Source organism: Lissotriton vulgaris, chromosome 3_1, assembly GCF_964263255.1.
Source record: "Lissotriton vulgaris chromosome 3_1, aLisVul1.2, whole genome shotgun sequence".
NCBI lineage: Eukaryota > Metazoa > Chordata > Amphibia > Caudata > Salamandridae > Lissotriton > Lissotriton vulgaris.
The window spans coordinates 931,182,077-931,196,760 of record NC_141689.1 but is presented as its reverse complement, the minus strand read 5'-3'; the positions used below and the strand labels follow the sequence as shown (position 1 = coordinate 931,196,760).

General features: G+C 46.9%; 1 long non-coding RNA gene across 1 annotated transcript in view; it reads right to left on the bottom strand.

Annotated features, from left to right (window-relative positions):
- The window catches only part of LOC147727233 (uncharacterized), a 106,616-nt gene extending 93,369 nt beyond the window's left edge, over positions 1-13,247 (bottom strand). Inside the window, exon 1 of the long non-coding RNA XR_015309460.1 lies at positions 13,142-13,247. This is a non-coding gene — a long non-coding RNA (uncharacterized LOC147727233). The remainder of the gene's footprint in view (positions 1-13,141) is intronic.
- Positions 13,248-14,684: the final 1,437 nt, after the last annotated feature.

The following is a 14,684-nucleotide window of genomic DNA, read 5'->3' as shown; positions in this document are numbered from 1 at the left end:
TGGCTATGGTGATTACCATTGAATCACCCTTGATCAGAATGTGTTCCCGACACAGTCCTCCCCCCACATCCTGCTTATTTTTTGCCACCAGCTCGCTCAACCGCATAGCCCCATGGAATGCTAATGCGAAAGCGGCCCGGAACAGCACTGCCTCCGACTGGGAGGAACATGTCGCGGGGAGTACTGACATCAACAGGGACAATCTGTCCCACCCAATCGGGCGCCTCTCGTCAGCTCTATGACCCTCGAGGCGTTGCCACCCACGTAGTGCCTTCTTTACCAGAAAGGACGATGTGGGGTCCTTGATGCCATGCGCCTGTGCCATGAATGCAATGGCGGCCCGGTGCCTATTGGCCGTTGCCGCTGATCGGCCTGCCTTGTGGAGTGCTACTAAAAACTTTAGAACATACTCCTCCTGCCCCCAATTATCCCCTCCTGCTGGACCCAAAAATGCACAATAGGAACGAAATGCTCCTTCGTATGCCTTCCTTGTCCTGGGGGCTAGGCTTGCTCCCACGAGGTCCTGTAATCCGGGGCACCGAGTAACCAGAGAGCTTCGGGAAATGGTGCTGCCACTAGATCCGCGGAAGGTAGATAACCCCTGAAGGCCTGCATGTGGGAACGAGAGAGTGCATCAGCCGCTTGGTTCAACACACCCGGCACGTGCCTTGCCCTAAACTGTACGTTCAGTCTCATGCAAAGTAGTACAATTTCTTTCAGTAATCTCAATATCCACTTGCAGCGTGCTGCCTGATTATTTATACATTCAACTACGGTCATGTTGTCGGACCAAAACACCACTGTGCGATCACGAAACTCATCCGGCCATGCCTTCAGAGCCACAAAAATAGGGAACAGCTCAAGAAACCCGATGTTACCTGTGAGCCCACTGGTGTGCCACCACGTCGGCCATGTTTGTGCCGACCATCGATTACCGAAGATGGCGCCAAATCCCACGCTCCCTGCCGAGTCGGTCCACAAACCCAGCTCGTCGGAGGACGCTGGTGACTTGCCCCACACCACTCGACCGTTGAAATCCGCCAGAAATGCCAACCATATGCGCATGTCCTGACGAACCTCTGCAGACAGTCTGGTGCGATGGTGTCCTTCCTTGAGACCAACCATGGCTTGTGCAATAGAGCGGGAAAAGGGGCGGGCCATTGGTATCACTCGTAGAGCAAAGTTAAGCTGGCCCACTGCCTGTTGCAACTGATGGAGAGTAGCCTTCTCTTTGCTAATGCACAGTTCCAGGGAAGCCCTGAACTTCGCTACCTTCCCCACCGGCAAACAGAAACATCCTTCCACCGAATCAAGCTCAATTCCAAGAAACTCGAGTGAAGTGGATGGTCCGACCGTTTTACCGGGTGCCAATGGCACCCCAAACCTCTTCATGAGAGTGCAAAATTCCTGTAACGCCAGCGCACATTGTGTGTCGCCAGCAGCCCCCAGGAACAAAAAATCGTCTAGGTAATGCATAACCTGGGTATGGCCAGTGGCTTTGGTGAACGCCCATTGCAGAAAACAACTGAATTTTTCAAAATAGGCACAAGAGATAGAACAACCCATTGGCATACATTTATCCATGTAGTAGCGTCCCTGAAACACAAAGCCTAACAGACGCTGATCCTGTGGGTGTACCGGGAGCAACCGGAACGCTGACTCAATATCCGATTTAGCCATCAGCGCTCCGGGCCCCAGGCGATTCAACATGGCGACGGCCTCATCGAAGGATACGTACCGCACCGAACTAATTCCTGGATCAATCGCATCGTTCACCGAAAGACCCCTTGGGGCCGACAGATTATGAATTAACCTAAACTCACCTGGGTCCTTCTTGGGGACTACTCCCAACGGTGAACAAACGAAATTAGGGACTGGCGGGTGCCTATATGGGCCAGCAACCCGGCCCCGGGCAACCTATTTTGCAATCTTACTTTCCACCACTGCCGTATTCTGCTGCACCGACAGTTGGTTTTGACATAGTGATTCCCCCAGAAAATCCCCCGCCGGGATGTGGAAACCATACGAGAAGCCAACCCGCAACACCCCAGCGGAGACATGGTCAGGGTATTCATTTAGCCAGGGGATCATTGCCATGATATCTACGGGGGTAGGTAGCGGTACCCCATGGTCGACATTAGACCTGTTTGGTCCCTCCTCTACCCCCTGTATCACCATTCTTGGCTCTGCACGAACTCTCAGGGTGCGAAGAGTATCCACACCCTGCACACTCATGCCTGAACTTACATGTCCCTTGTGGCCTCGTGCACTTGCCTCTGTTAAAGTTCCAACAAACCCCTTTTTTACCTCCGTTCCCACCACTCCTTGGTTGGTGCTCACCATTGGCGCCTGCTCGAAAGGGCGCAGCCGAATGTTGGCGGGAGGGCGCCGACCCATTCCCGCCAAGCGAAGACGACTTGGTCGGGCCCGGCAGGAGCTGCTTCTGCCAAGAGATGGAGTCGAGACAATCCCACGTCAGAGATGAATCGTGCTCCTTGGCCTTACGAAACTTACTATCATAACCCAACCATTCATTGCCTTCATATGATTCATAGAAATCCATTATACGCGTCTGATAGCAGGCCAATTCGGTCAACACTTCGGGCCTACGTTCCCCCATGATAGCGGCAAACATTGCAAATGCCCTGGCCCAATTTGAGATCGTCTCATCCACCCTGAATCCCGCCATTTTTGCACGCCACACATTTGGGTGCCACAAATCTTTCTGACTTTTAACATACTCCACCTCGTGGTGGTCAGTCAACAGAGAAAACATATTTACATATTTATCAGCCCAAATCAACTCTTTCGTGGCCAGCGGAATATGTTGGACCACCTTTTCCCTTCTTGAGGGTATCGCTCCCTCCCTCGCCATTGGCAATGGCTGCTTACCCGAATCTGTAGCTGGTCCCGCTGTCTTTCCAACGCCAGACGCCGAGGGAACCTGTGGGGGGACAACAGAGAAATTCGCCTTCGCAGCATCTCTCGATTGCCGCAACTGCTTCATTAGTAATCTGGCCTCTTCGGCCATGTCTCCTGGTGCCGTAGCACCTTCGGTATTTTTGCCGAGCCATGCGGCTAACTGGGCGGCCAGCTCCGGAGGCATATCCTCCTCGTTAGTGGGCGTCACTACAACCGGAATCGGTTGGCCTGCGTCGGGGATTGGAACCGGGGTCTCCACTGGACTAACCGGGTTTGCCGGGGGTGACTCGGGAACTGGGCCCCCCCCCCCGCCGCCCCGTTCCTGGCCCTTTTACCTCTCCCAGCGGGGACTACTCCCGGCAATGCTGGGCCGATTACCTTCTTTGGTCTGCCCGAGTTGTTCATTGCCGCCATCTGTTTTTTCATGCTCGTCATTTCCTTCATTAACATGCGGAGCATCTGGTCAGTCCCTGCCTTCTTTCCGGGCTTCTTGCCAGGCATCGTTGTCGGATATTCGATCTTTGTTGCGTACGAGGTCCTGGATCCGAGGTACGGAGTCGCTGAAAGAGAAACACAAGAATTACAAGTTCTCAAAAATTGCTCCTTGTTCCGTCGAGGGCTCACGTGCAACGAGACGGTGCAGCTTCCAAGCACAGGAACAAGAGGGATGCTTCTTTGGATTGTTGCTCCTTTTATTTCTCTTCGGGAGGGCGTGTACCCTCCTCTGGTACGCCTACGGGGCATGGCCAACGGTGTAGGTGTCTAGGACAACCCTCCTTGGGCGGGAAAAAGGCGCGCCCCGGCTACGCCGCTTCGGGCATACCAGCCGAGACACGCCCCGCCCAAAATGGTCTCCCGGGAGGATCCGGGCCCCCTACCATACGTTCGGGGGGACCGAGTGGTCGCCCCTTTCCAAACGTTGAAGCTAATTTTTTGTAACCTTTTACAAAAGGGTTACAAAGAAATTAACTTCAACTTGGGCACCTGCTGCTGTAAGCCTGTAAGTGCTCCCTGGCGCCTCGTTGCCTACTTGCAACTATTCTCTGACCATGCTCTGAACCTTAAAGCAGGGTCAGAGAATAGTTACAAGTAGGCAATGAGGCGCTTGGCACGAAAATTAAACCTCAACTGGAAGCACTGACAGATATAAAACCAAGCATTTGCAATGCAATAGGTCTCGCATTACGAAAGTTTGAGCTATTGGTCTTGTAAATGACAATTTTTTTTATTTATGTGTTGGTTTTGAAAATAGCTAAATTAATAGCTTTGTCATTTACATTGCCAATAGTTATATCTTTCACAAATGTGACACCTATAGCATTTGTAATGCAACATGTTTTGTATTTACGTGACTTAGATGTATGGATATTACAAATTACAATGGCTTTTAATTTTTTAAAATAATTAATACTTAAATAAAAGTGATTTTAATTTATAATGGCAATAGCTTAAACTTTTGTAAACAACTTTTGTGAAGATTATGTTCAGTGTATTTTATTGTGACGAAAATCCAAGAACAGAAGTGAAATATTAACATCTTTTTGTGACATTTGTAATAAAGCTTGAAGCATTGAGAGAACATATTTGAACCAGTTGTTGTTGAATGGTTGCTCAGATTGATGCTGTGGTGATGCTGAGTGGTGCTGTGGTGGTGCTGAGTGATACTGGGATGGTGCTGAGTGATGCTGGGTTGGTGCTGAGTGATGCTGTGGTGGTGCTGAGTGATGATGTGGTGGTGCTGAGTGATGCTGTGGTGGTGCTGAGTGGTGCTGTGGTGGTGCTGAGTGATAATGTGGTGGCGCTGAGTGATGCTGTGGTGGCACTGAGTGATGCTGTGGTGGCGCTGAGTGGTGCTGTGGTGGTGCTGAGTGGTGCTCTGGTGGTGCTGAGTGATGCTGTGGTGGTGCTGAGTGATGCTGTGGTGGTGCTGAGTGATGCTGTGGTAGTGCTGAGTGGTGCTGTGGTGGTGCTGAGTGGTGCTGTGGTGGTGCTGAGTGGTGCTGTGGTGGTGCTGAGTGATGCTGTGATGGTGCTGAGTGATGCTGTGTTGGTGCTGAGTGGTGCTGTGGTGGTGCTGAGTGATGCTGTGGTGGTGCTGAGTGGTGCTGCTGAGTGATAATGTGTTGGCACTGAGTGATGCTATGGTGACGCTGAGTGGTGCTGTGGTGGTGCTGAGTGATAATGTGGTGGTGCTGAGTGATAATGTGGTGGTGCTGTGTGGTGCTGTGGTGGTGCTGAGTGATGCTGTTGTGGTGCTGATTGATGCTGTGGGGGTGCTGAGTGGTGCTGCTGAGTGATAATGTGTTGGCGCTGAGTGATGCTATGGTGACGCTGAGTGGTGCTGTGATGGCGCTGAGTGATGCTGTGGTAACGCTGAGTGGTGCTGTGGTAGTGCTGAGTGAAATTGTGGTGGTGCTGAGTGATAATGTGGTGGTGCTGAGTGGTGCTGTGGTGGTGCTGAGTGATGCTGTGGGGGTGCTGAGTGGTGCTGCTGAGTGATAATGTGTTGGCGCTGAGTGATGCTATGGTGACGCTGAGTGGTGCTGTGGTGGCGCTGAGTGATGCTGTGGTGACGCTGAGTGGTGCTGTGGTGGTGCTGAGTGATAATGTGGTGGTGCTGAGTGATAATGTGGTGGTGCTGAGTGATGCTGGGGTAGCGCTGAGTGATGATGTGGTGATGCAGAGGGCAGAAAGGCACAAAAAGCAGTCTAACCAAGGGCAGAAGGGCAGAAAAACAAGTGAAAAACGAGTCTAACAGAGGGCAGAAGGGCACAAAAAACCAGTCTAACAGAGGACAGAAGGGCAGAAAAACAAGGGAAAAATGAGTCCAACAGAGGGCAGAAGTGCACAAAAAACGAATGTAACAGGGGGCAGAAAGGCACAAAAACGAGTCTAACAGAGGCCAGAACGGCACAAAAAATGAGTCTAACTGAGGGCAGAAGGGCACAAAAACGAGTCTACCAGAGGGCAGAAGCGCACAAAAAAGGAGTCTAACAGAGGGCAGAAAAACAAGGGGAAAATGAGTCTAACAGGGGGCAGAAGGGCAGAAAAACAAGGGAAAAACGAGTCTAACAGAGGGCAGAAGGGCAGAAAAACAAGGGAAAAACGAGTCTAACAGAGGGCAGAAGGGCACAAAAAACAAGTCTAACGGGGGCAGAATGAATCCCGCCCTGCTTGTTTGTCCACGAAGATGCCACTTTTTTGTGCAATACCCCTACTCAACTGGAGTACTTTCTACTGTCTAATCAGTAAGTGCTCCCTCGTTGGCTAAATGTATAGGGGCAGACTTACAATAACTGGCGCATCCCCAGGGATGCACCAGTTATTGTGCGACGCTCTCCGCCACCCATGGTGCGCCGCATTTATGAGGCGCACCATGTGGCAAAAACAGTACAGATGCGTCACGCATCTGTGCCGTAAAAGCAGCGCATTGCTGGAGCTGCGTCGCAAGCGCGATGCAGCTCCAGCAATGCTCTGGGGGGCCCTATCTCCCCAATGCTGCGTCAAAACCCTGCGCCTGCTTCACGCAGGCGCAGGGTTTTGACGCAGCATTGGCCTAAAAGTGACTGAGTGAAATCTTGTAGATTTCACTCAGCCACTTTTAGGAGGCGTTCCTGCGCAGGAACGCCCTCCCCTGCACCGGAACGCCTTCTGATGATGCAGGGCTTTACAACGTGGCGCATCTCTCAGATGCGTCACGTTGTTAATACCCAGCACCATGGCGCATCTTTTGTGCTGCCGCTGCGTCACAAAAGTGACACAACTGTGGCGCAAAAGAGGCGCAAGCGGCTTGTAAATCTGCCCCATAGTACTTTTACTACACTGTAGCTGCGTAAAGGGCCAGAAGATGTGTCTCCAGTGACCATGTGTGCCTGTGTACCATGTGTTACAGGCACATATGGTCACTGGAGACACATCTTCTGGCCCTTTACGCAGCTGCAGTGTAGTAAAAGCACTATACATTTAACCAGTGAGGGAGCACTTACTGGATTAGCCAGTAGAAAGTACTCCAGGGCAAATCGAAAAGAAATCTCCTATTTCGCGGGAAAATTCACGAATTCGCAGATTTTTTTGCGATTTCACAGGGAAATCCGCGAATTCACAGAACGCGAATCCGCAATTTTCACCCATGCTTACGCCTGACATCATAACAAGTCTTTTAGTTTCCTTCTGTGAACTGACCTGCTTAGATGGCTATTCTATGTACCTTTAATGTAATTTAAAAGTGGAGCCAATTTTCCCTAATTTTTCTGAAAAAAATTCTAATTATATAATTGAATCACAGAAGTCATCCATACAATCAGGATTTTTGAAATTGCATTAATCATTTCAATTTAAAGTCAATTATTAGTCCCCAAGGACTTTTATTCACTCCTTTGATCTTACAGCTGATACATTTTCAGTGGAAGTTGAGGATTATTTGTCAGGACTTAAACCGCTAACTAATGAGATGGTAGTGTTGCTAATGTTTGCATTAATGATATATATTTGAGTAAATGGTTTGGGAGTGGATTTAAAAGTCACATACATCATCCAAATGTTACTATTCTTTGGGGTTTCTGTGTTATGCACTTTACTAAAGATAGATTGATATTCTTTCTAGTGGGTTATCATTATCATAGAATAGAAAAGATTTGTTAGTTAAAGAAACAGTTATTTCAGAGGAGATGTTAATCAGAGTAGGGTTAAGCATGGGCGAATTTTGCGAATCTGGCGTTCGCGAATTTGCATATTTGCGAACTCGCAATCCGCAAAATCCGCGAATTCTCGCAAATTTGCAGAATTATTTTTTTCGCAAGGGTTTCTGCCAGTTCGCGAGGGTTTTGTACCAGTTCGCAATTGTGAACTTACTTGTCCGCTTGCAACGGTTGCGACTATGTTCTTTCCACGTCTGGTTCATCATCACAGGTTCCCAGCACCCTCTGTTTCACCAATGCCACCCTCTGTTTCTCCCATGCCACCCTCTGGTACATCAATATTGCCACCCTCTGGTTCATCACTGTAGATTATGGGGGGGAAAAGCAAGCACACCTGCCCTGCTTCAACTGACATGAATTAATTTGGGGTTGATTTATTAATGTGTCACTGTTTTAAAATTGCAGTCTGGCACCTGCTTCCTTATCTGTAATTTGCTTTCTTTTGCAGTGCAATTTTTTTTCCAGGACCTTTGTGGCCTACTTGTAGCTATTCTATGAGCCTGCTGTGAGGGTCAGAGCAGGGTCAAGTAGGCAACTGAACTCTGGAGGGGCCCCTTCAGGAAGTACTACAGGGAATGGTTACTAATGATGAGTGAACTTTTGCACCTGCTGAGTTCTTTCAGTTTTGCAAAACTCGTTTTTCTGCAGAACAGCAACTGTAATGCCCCAAACAAACATAGGCAACTGAACTCAGGAGGGGCCCCTCAGGAAGTACTACAGGGATTGGTTACTAATGATGAGTGAACTTTTGCACCTGCTGAGTGCTTTCAGTTTTGCAAAACTCGTTATTCTGCAGAACAGCAACTGTAATGCCCCAAACAAACTTACTTGTGAAAGTTGATTTCTAATCCAAAAGTGATCCAAAGAAAGTCAAAAGGCCTCAAAACCAAAAAAGTGCAGTAAAAATGTCAACCTGAGGAGTTATTCTGATAAAAATCATAATTTTCAGAAGGTCTATGCTGCTTGCTAGTGGATTTCCTGTGCAGAATTGCAAATTTTGTAATTTCGCGAGTGCGAGATTGTTGCTGCCCACCACACCTACATGTTCGCAATTGCGAACTCTCGCGATGCGTCGCCAAACTCCCGCGGGATCCCGCAGCAAGATCCAAAATGGCGCAGCACTCGCAACATATCGAGAAAAACAACTCGGCAAACGCTGAATGACGGTAAGTGAACGCCGCACGCCGCAATATTGTATCACCAAGAAAAAAAATCTGCTGCGTGCGAATTTACGGATTTTCGGTAAATTCGCGAGAGTTTGCGGATTGCGAATTTACCAAAAATCCGCAAAATCCGCGAGCGGAACGGATTTTCCACCCATGCTTAAGTAGGGTTGAGGAGTTACTGTTTGGGGATTACTCGCCTGTTTTTGTCGCTGAACCATTCTTCTTAAATTTGGGATTGGGGCCATATTACTGGCAACGTGCATGGGGATGTGCTGGGCTACCTCCCTCACAAATGAGCTACAGGGTTAAATCAAGGTGTCTTCTAGTGTATTTATTTGTTGTGTGCTTTCACAAACTTCAATCTCCATTGCAGAGACAGAGTGATTATGTTCTATGGTTCTTTCAACTGTGTAACCAAAGGTAACCGATCTGCCTTTGCAATGGGATAAAAAGTGTTCCGCACACCTCCAATGACTCCTGGGCTCAGTTAATCTCTCTTTACAATACATATAACCACCTCTTTTGTGTAGAATAAATTTTGCTTCAAGTTAATTTTCTATTCTTGAACAAATCTGGAAAAAAAGAATAACAAATATTATGAGTGTGATGAAATGAGATTGTTTATTTTTTCAATTGCTTTGGCCCATTCCTGTTGAGAGAAGAAAACAATTCAAAGTTATAGATTGGAATCTGTTGAGAAAATAAATCTTAATAACTGCTGTTGAACGTTGAAAACAATTCTGTATCTGTATCTGTTTAAAAAAACGAATGTGAGTATTCAATTGATTTTTTGATGACGAGTTGATTTACTTATTTTGTTGGCCTTAGTAGTCTTTGTTTCAGGAATTTGGAGATGTAATTTTGGTTTTCTTGAAGCAGTTTAGATGGCTTGATTCTTTGCTATCTTTCTATCATCATAAATATATTTATATGCTATTGTTGAGTTTGTCCAGCAGATCAACATGTATTTCTTCATTATTTATCAGTTTACATTGTACTGTTTTACACTTTTACCTTATTTATGGTGTTTCTGCTTTGGGTTGGAACAATGATTTTAGTGCTCCTTCTTGTTGTTAGAAGATTTTTTTTTAAAGTTGTTTACTTTTGTTGTAATCAAAAAAGAAGAGAAATATCATACTTTATGTAATTATAATAGTTATTTGTCCCCCAGACACTGTCCAACACTTTCTCTGAAGTAAGTACTTGGTGGAGTTAGAATAGTAATTTTGCCCCCACTCCAGTCACTGCCCAGCACCTTCTTTGAGGTACAGAGGTAAGAAATTAGCGAGTGTTAGAATAGCAATTTTGACACCTAGCCACTGTTCTCCACCTTCCCTTGGGTAAATACTTGGCTGTTAAAATCGTAATTCTGCCAAAATTCACTCTCCAGCTCCTTCCCTGAGGTAAGTACTTGCCAAAGTAAGAATAGTAATTTTGGCCCCAGCCACGGTCTAGGACTATATAGGACTTGGTGGAGTTAGAATAGTAATTTTGTTCCTGAGGCACTGTTTATAACTTTCCCTGAGGTAAGTACTTGAAGTAATTTTGCCCCTAGCCACTGTCCAGCACCTTTTTCAAAATTGCAGTTTGCTATTAATTTACATAATTTTTTGTTTAATAACAATTATTATTGTGAGCCTTGAGAAAATATAATCATTAAATTGCAAATAAAAAAGTTGTATTTAAACTTACATTATTGTTTAATTTGAAAAGCTTCACAAACTCCGTGTGTTGACAAGCTTCACAATGTCTGAAAAAGTAAATGCACATTTTTTAAATTAATGGTTCTCTGATATATCTAGTATTTTCTAGCATAGTGTGGCCCTGATTTAGATCTTGGCGGATTTGGCTCCCCGCCACTTTTTTGACGACTTCTCCGCCCACCTACTTGGAGGTCCACCCGCTCAATTTAGATGCTGAAGGTTCGATTGATGAAAGTTGTCAGAGTGCCGCTGGCTTCACCAGATACCTTCACCTGTGCCGGTGGTGTTATAGGCAAAAGCTGCCAGCAGAAGAAGAACTGCCAGTGTGTCCGCCCAGCCAATTACGATGTGCCTTCCTGCTGATGTGAATGTGGTGGTAAAACCTCCATACCTGAATTGACAAATTGAACTGCCAAGGGAAACTGCCTAAGGAACAGGCATCTAGTTGGCAGAGCAGGCACATCAATGATCTTGAGAGGGGGGTTTGGGAGGGGGTGCTGTTAGAAATGGGGGTCTCTAGTTGGCAGCAGTAGGTACATTTGTCCAATTAAGGACCCTTGCTACTTGTCATGGTAAGGGGGATACACACTTTAGATAGCCCCTGCTCACCTCCTGGTAGCTTGGAACGTGTATTTTGTACTCAAAACACACAGTAATACCGTTGTAACAAATGGACAACGCATCAGTTTAGAAAAATAAAGTTTCTTTTTCTAAACTCAACAAGACCAAAATGACAAAAATCCAACATGCGGGTAATAAGATATGACTTTAGAACAGTTATTTAAAAAATAAAGCGTGTAGAAAACAAATAGCTCCACACTGTGACTATTATGACGTCATGACAACAATAAATCCAAAGTAAGGCACCTACAAGGATGCATGCGTAACTGGGGCAGTAGGGTCGGCCACCACTAGGGACTGGCCGCTTTGTGAGGCCTCCGAAGATGTCAAGATAGAGCCCTCCATGCCAGTCCCCTCACCCTCTGTGGCACAGTGTCCCTCTATGTTGGTGGTCTCACCAGGTGAGAAACAGTGGCAAGCTGCCACTGGGTTATGTGGCCAACATCTCCTTTGCATGCTCTAGATGATGCTAAAAAGGCATATACAATAGTTTATTGTAGGTGTGTGATCATTAACTTTGAGCACAAAACATTTTCTGAATTTTCATATTGCATCTGCTACAAGGCTCACAAACTTTGGGTCATTACATCTTCATCTCATGCATTTAGGGAACATCTTCTGAAACCGTTTGGTCACAATTTAGTAATTCCCCATGATATATCCTACATCATATATGATCTTGTCTCTTAACCATTTTCATTTCGCTAAAGGAACTGTTGAAAACCTGTGAATGATTGGCCTTTGTTGGCCAGAACAGTGAACTTATGTCACAAATAAGGGTATATGCCAAAATTTAATTTGGACACGATGTGTTCAAAATCATAAAAGCTGTATTAATGACATACACTAAAAGTGAATTATGGATCAATGTGTGTCAACAAATACTCCAATGTTGTAACAGGTTCTGTAAAAACTAAAAGCTTGTATCATTTGTTTGGGCCTTTCACAATGGCAGCACTTACCTCAAGTAACTCAACTACTATACAAATATGAAACATATCTTATGGTTGGAGTAATAAAGCAGCTTATCAATGTATAAGGCACTATTGGCATCATTATGATGCCCGTCAGTCAGACTGCCATCCACTATTGTGGTGGTTGGTAGACTGTCTGACAAGCATGCAGTGGTATGACTACCATATTTTGATATGACCGCAAGGCTGGTGGTTAGAAAGATGGCAGTACCACTAAAGGGACATGCTGTGCCCATGAAAAAAGACTGCAGCATATGCCATCACTGTGCAGCAGCTCCTACACGTTCATGCACCGTGTGCCATGCACAATGTTGTGCACTGCACAAGATGCACAGAGGTGTGTAAGGCCCCTACATGTGCCCCCTCATCCCTTACTGACAACTTTGGGGTGATGGTGGTGGTAGAGGTCTTGCCATCCTCACCTACAGATTGTCTGGATGGACATCTACTCCTGTGGGAGTGGGGGATGCACAGTTGCAGGGATAGGGCTGGGTGCATGTGTTTTTACTTGTAGCAGGCCTTCCCTTTCTGTGTCTGTGGCAGATGTACTTGGACCAGGTGTTGTAGGACCACAGAAAGGGGTAGAAGGTGCTGGGAAAGTACTGCTCATATGTGCATACATGTCCTGCAGCACCCCAGTCAGGTAGCCCAAATTGGAGTTGAGATTCTCCATCTGTACATTTTGCTCCCTCTGCAACTGCTTCATGTCCCAGAGCTCTGTCAGTACCTAGCTCACCATGTATTGGAACTAATGGAGGGATCCCAAGACTTGGTTGAGCGTAACCAGGGTTAGAGTCAACTCAGTGGCCTCATTATGCTGGCCTGCAGTGCCCCTTCAACGACCCCTACCCCTCACTACCCTGTGGCCTTTTCCCAGTGTGCCCCATCCCACTGGTTCCTGGCCTAACTGGAGGTGGTGGTGTCTCAACAGCAACTAGGACTGTGGGGCACAATATTGGTGTGATGTTGCTTTGGACACAGGAAGTGGAGGTATCCGTGAGCTGATGTGTTGTAGCAGCTGGACTGGGCGGTGTAGGTGTGGGCTATGTGAGACTCACTTAAGCTGTCTGCCCAGGCAGGCCAGGTGGACCAGGCTGCTTCTCTCCATCCAGACTTGCAGGAGTGTTGTCATCCCTGGTGGCCTGCTCCTGGGCTGGAGGGGAGGTTTCCTAAGTTGCAGATGGCGGGCAACATTCTCTGGCTGTTGAACCTATTATGAATGCACACAAAAATTGATACATTATAACAGCATACAATCAATTTCTTGAGTCTTTGAGAACTAAAGTTGTAGCTTCTTATTTAGTTAAAATCAACAGGAACAAGGAGGAAAGAGTAATGTTTTAGAGGTTAGTTTACTCTACCATTATTTGTTCATATCTTTGTTTCATTGCTGCTTTTTAAAACTTCTTTGACTTGTCACATCCTGGTAATGGTGATGGTATCCATTTTCCTATAATTCCCTGGCCCACAAAAGAGATGGCACGAGGGTGAGTATCACCCTTGTTTTAAACTAGAAAGGTAAAATGATCATCATGAATACTTGGTGCAGTTTGGTACTGTTCTTAACCCCTTCTATGTCGAGGACAGAACGGTTACGTTTTCAACTGTGGTGTTGGTGTGCAGAGAATGTAACCGTTATGTACTCTGCACAGCACCCAGCAATCCCTCTGCTGCATATTGTTTTTGGAATATGTTGGGGTGTGGGCTGCCCAAGAAGGGAATGCCAATGCCCCCACCCCCAAACCTAAAAGGGACCCTCTTTCTGCCCCCCCAGGACAGATATGGGCAATAGCACTAGATCTGCCCCCTGCCCCCCGGGGGCAAACCCCACTAGGTACCAAGGACTGTTTTTATTTAGTGTAGCGGTGGGGGCAGACCAGAATAAGCATGCCGATACCCCTCGCCACTCTCGCCCAAAAATTAGGCACAGTCTTCTTGCCTCCCTGGGGAGCAGATGGTGGTTATTATACCAGACCCCCCCCCCTCCCGGGTGGGGGCACAAAGCCCACTAGGCACTAGGGATATGTTTATGGCCATGTTAGGGAGCAACCTCATAGTCAAGGGCCACTTCCTTTCTTTTTAGGCACACATTTTAGCTGTTTCTGTCCCACCTTGGGGGCACAACAGTGATATTTTGAGACTCATCTACTCCCAAGGGGGGGCATAAACCCACTAGATAACAGGAAAAGTCTCTTTGCCTGAGGATTGAAGTTTGGCTGACGGTCTACATGTACTGTAGTTTGTCTGGCTCTGTGTGTACTGGCATTTTGCTGGCAGTGTGTTTGGACTTACACTTGGCTGGCAGTGTGTGTGGACTAGTGCTTGGTGGTGATGTAGGTAGAGTGGCACTTCGCTGGCATTATGCATGGACTGGCGCTTGGCTGGCAGTGTGTTTGGACTTACCCTTGGCAGGCGGTGTGCATTGGATGGTGCTTGGATGGCGGTGGGTGTGGACTGTCACTTGGCTGGCTGTGTGGCACACTTGCATCCACCAGCTGTTTCTTACCCAGAAACCTCACACTTATCTGAAAAGTCACATCTACCGCACATGTCTGTATGGAAAAGTTGAAGGATCACTGCAACTGCACAAATCGTCTACCA